This window comes from Lactuca saligna, chromosome 6, assembly GCF_052625555.1.
Source record: "Lactuca saligna cultivar CGN05327 chromosome 6, ASM5262555v1, whole genome shotgun sequence".
NCBI classification, from domain to species: domain Eukaryota; kingdom Viridiplantae; phylum Streptophyta; class Magnoliopsida; order Asterales; family Asteraceae; genus Lactuca; species Lactuca saligna.
Genome location: NC_136422.1, coordinates 146,710,352 through 146,715,542, shown reverse-complemented (window position 1 = coordinate 146,715,542; position 5,191 = coordinate 146,710,352).

Here is a 5,191-nt window from a genome sequence, read left to right as displayed (position 1 = left end):
AAGTTGGTAATGGTTACAAAATGAAGAGTCTTGTGTCATTGAATATTTTTTTATGACTCCATAACTTGTCCTCAAGTTATGGAAGTTCAAGAGTCACTTCATTAAAGATTAAAAGTGTAACCTTAATTAATTCCATAAGTTATAAAAATAAAGAAAAGTTAATTCTTTTATTAGCTTAAAGTCTTCCATAAGTTATGGAACTTGAAGAGTTTTTTGGATTAAAACTACTTTAAACACATAAGTTATGGAATTAATTAGTTTTGAATAGTTTCAAAACTTGCCCTCAAGTTTTGGAATTTGTAAAGTTTTCTCTTATGAATACTTTAATTCCAAGTTATCCCTTAGAATTTTAAAAGTTAAAATTCAACCCTTATACTTTATAATATTATAAGTTAATAATATATACATGTATAAGAGTAAAGTCGGTCTTACCGCTAGTACGCCTCATTCACGAAGCCGGTCTATAAGGTGGGTATAAGGTTGTTGCCTATAAAATGGCAACTTAATGGGTGTCCACTCTCACCCACCACTTGCTTGACTGGTGGAGGGTCGTTAGCCGAACGGGTTTAACAGGACTATAATTATCCCTTCATTAAAAGTATTAATGATAAATACTAAGTAACTAAACTCTTAATAATACCCAATCTTAGTTACTTAGGAAAATGTGAATAAGGTGCTAATCCATGAAATTACACTTTGCACTTTGTTTAAGTCGGTTAGTGGAGCGTGTGTGGTTAACCGACACACTAACTCGTATTTAACAAGGTAGGCAAAGGGTAACTTAATGTTTATCATAGTATCGATGGAGCGTGTGTGGTTAACCGGCACATCGATTGAGGGGTAAACACTTAAGGGTATCAAGTAATTTGCATGGTTACTTCACACCTTGTTTTGTGATCCTCGGCATCCCAGTCACAAAACCTGAAGGGCACACCCGAGATTGAAACATGCCATTGAACAGTTCAATGAATCTCAAAAGATCTAGGAGTTTCAAAACCAATTAAAACCTAATAATACATTTCGTTTATCTTGGTGGAAATTGGTGAATCGTCATTCACCTACCTTAAAATTGTTTTATAGCTTGGATTACGGCATACCTCTTCTAAGTTATAAAATAGTTTGTTGGGTCCTAGCCTTAATATTTCATATTGGGTGTCATATTAAGGACTTTAAAATCAACTATCTTGAATATCTCCCAAAAGATGTCTGGTTTAGACATTTATGATCTTCCCAAAACTCTTGAAACAAGCTTTCCTAAATGAAGATGATGTCCCTTGGAAATCATACTTCATTCACCTCCTACAATTATTCTCCCTACCCCACAAGTTCTTGAAAAGTTTAAGGTCATTCAAGCCCTATTGGCAAGTAAAGGTCTTGGTGTGGTCACATCTTGGAGATGTAGTCACATATTGACAAGCCGGGAGAGTTGGGTGTCAAAGTCTAGAAAAAGTTGGTGGTTCAATAATTTTCTAAGTCACATAGTGAGTTCTTTTGGAACACCTATGAAACATACTATGACAAGACCCTTAATGATCTTATCTATTTGTTAAGATCAACTTCCTTAAAACTTGATGGACATTGACAATAGTGACACAGGAAATCCAGAAAAGCATTCTCTTCCCAATGGAAAGGGATCGGCCATAGTCAACTCGGTTGAACAAATGGTAAAGAGAAAAGCTAAGTCTGTGATAGTCCCGTGTACCATTATCAAAGGGTCCATATGTTTATATTGCCAAAGAGAGGGTCATTAGTTGCGAAGCTGCCAAATTTACCTAAGGATGTTAAAGTTAATAAGTTTGACTCTACTTTAGGTAAAGTCCACTATCTAACTCTGCTAATTTTCTATTCTGAGATTCTTATTACATGATGTGACTGGGTCACATGTTGATGTTTTAAGAATCAAAGAAAAGTGAAGGAACTTAAAGAAAGAATATGTTGAATCTGAACGCATAGATGGATTTCTATCGCGTAGTTTGAAGATCAGATTCTTGAGCTACTTCTTAGGAGTTATGAGATATTGCTTAGGAATAGATAACAACAAGTTTTCATATGGATTGTAAGGATAAGTTTTTCCGCATAGTTTTAAAATAAAAGAAAATTTTTGATTTTATTTATTTTAAAATATCCTTACAATGGCATTTGAGGAAAAATTGTTGCTTATATGATTCCATTAAGAGCAAGATTGGAAATGTGAAATTGATTCTTTCATTTGTGGTAATGTCTAGATTTACCAAATAAGGAAAGATTCTCATCACCTAAGTTTCAATTGGACCGGAACATGGAATCATGCAAGTTGTATAGCATGATGAATGAGAACCTTCAAGTATTGGAAAATTAAGACTAATTACTTGTTCACATGGATGTGTGAGTAATGTGAAGGACTAAGGAATTTAGTACACATTCTTGTGCACTGGTCAAGTCCACCACAAAAGATCGATAAGACTATTCGTCATAGTTTACTAAAGCTTAGTAAATATGGTTATACTTACAAGCTTAAGTGTAACTCGGAGACATTGGAAAAGGTTCCAATGTAAGGCAGAGCGAATAAGAAGAATCAAATTAGGCAGAAGGATAAAATTTTCTCAAATCTGAAAAGATGGGAGAGTACTTTAGTATCAACTTTGTGATCATCTTAATGATTAAGAAACCATATCAAAATTAGTTCTCTAAGGAAAATCTTAGTGCATTCTTATGACTAAGAAGAGGAACTTGAATTGTTGAAGTGGTTAAATCAAGAAGATGAGTCATACTTCGTTCCAATACAAGTCTTAGAGTCATACTCCAAGATTGTAACTTGAGTGACATGTCTTTAAGAAGGTTTAAAACACGTGTCAAATGTAAGAGTAGAAGTATCCTGCTCTTGTTCATCTGAAGTTGGTAAGTTGTGATGTTTTGGATAAAAAAAGACCAACTTAGGCCAACTATGTGAAGTGTTTGTCTTGGTTAGAATCCACACTATCTCTTGGTTGTTTGACAAGGGAGTCTTATAGGTCAAGAGGACAGTAGGAGTCTTAAAGGTCTTGAAAGTCTCAAGAACTAATCAAGAATAAAACCTAAAGTTCTTCACTAGCACACGACTTGAGGTTTATAACCTATCATGTTGACATAGTCTGTGCCCATTCCAGTTAAAGTTGAGTTCTTAGAGTTCTCAATTGGTTGCACAACAACTTGGAAGCAATGGTAGGCCCTTGAGCTGCCAGGTGGCAAGAAGTTAAGGTTGAGTTCAGTCCATATGAGTTTGGATTTGTCATTATCCTTGTCTTGTGATTATGGTTTTGACAATTCACATGGATAAGAACACATACACCATTAAATCTAAGTGTCATAAGGTTTCTCTCTGATTCATGAAAATGATGGTGAGGAAACACTTTCACTAAGTAGATTTTAGTTAGATAGCAATTGTGATATTTGCATTCTCAAAGTCATTAGTGGAGCGTGTGTGGTTTACTAGCACACTAACCTGGACTTGTGAGAAGTGGCAAAAAGGTCTAAGCATTATGATTACGGCATCCCTCTTCATAATTGTTTAGACACACAAGTGTGCTATCTAAGGGAAGGTGTATGTTTTTGATAAAGTCTTATCAAAACAATCTAGTATCAGAAATCTAAACTTTGGTAAGAAAGTCAATAAAGTATTGATTTCTAGAAGTCGAGCTTTCTAAGTACATGTCAAAGCTAGTGGGAGCATAAGTGTTATGCTAATAATCATCATGTTAGTGGGAGCATGATAATTATGATAAGTATTGCAAGTTAGCAATGTTAATTATAGAAAACAAAAGGTTTCATTTGGGAAAAAGTTGTTTTGCTATAATTAAGGGAGAGGAAATTATACTTCATCTCAAATCTATAAGCTTAGATCGTGAGGTTTTAATCATTTAGTCAAGGATATATATATATATATATATATATATATATATATATATATATATATATATATATATATATATATATATATATATATATATATGAATTTCATGTTGGAATGGCTCAACATAAGGAAATTCTGTATATGGGTCCATTATTTGCGTTCTCAAATTCGATTATGATTACAGCATCCTTTTTCATAATCTGAATTATGAGAACTTGGTAAATAGAAATGGAAATGTTATAGCAAAAGACTGGTTTAGTCTTTATGTGAGATATCATGAATCGTGTCCCATATGCTTCGGATATAGGATCGATTACATGTGCTATAGTTATCCGTTCTAAAAGTTTCCAAATGCCTGGGGCATTAAGAAGGGAAAAGGTTTGGAACTGGATATGACTAAAAGGATTAAACAATTGTCGAGGACAATCTAAGGTTTACCAAAGATTGATTGCTCATGGACAATTGGAAGTATAGTGATAATTTTGGAAGGACCATATTGACATAATCTGTAAGGAGGCAACTCTTGTTCAAAAGTGATAGTCAAAATGAATCTGGAAATGTTTCAAAGTCAGAAATTTCAATCTGTGTAAGATTAAGGAAACTTAAAGCAAGAAGGATGTTTCCAAGGAGTTGATCTCCTTTGGAATACTCTGTAATGATTGTTGCCAAGTCTTTATGACTTTGTGCATAATCATTACAAGAGGATCAATGCATATAAGTTTAGAATCTAACAGATTTCAGTAAATGACATGAATTTGGAATTCTTGCATTTGCAGTAAGGATTTGGGAGTGTGAAAAGAGAATCATTGAAGTTATGTTCAATGGATCTAGTTCACAAAGCAAAGATCATAGACAAACATAGTATGCATACTTGGTGTATGGCATGACTAGTGTTTAGAAAACATAGTGTACATGCTTAGAGCATGGGACAACTATTGTTTTAAATTCAAGAATAAAGTTGATAGTTGAAACAGTATACAATGAATAATGTGTAATCATATCGTGATAAATAAAAGGTGTTTTATTTATGTTCATAGGTTTTGATACCATATTGGATTCAATTATTATTGTGTTTCACTTTGCATGTTTTGACTTCCCGAATAAACTAGGTTATTCTTCCGGAATGACTAAGTTATTCAAACCATCCACAGTCGATTATATGTTGGAAGTAGATATGAATTAAGACTGTCATGGGTTGGCTTATAGAGGTCTAAGGTGTTGGACAAATGGCTACAACACTCATGAGTGCTCATAAGTTCTGAGTATTGGATTCAACCCGCACTCATTGGAATCACTTCATGGATTTTATCGTGAGTGATCATG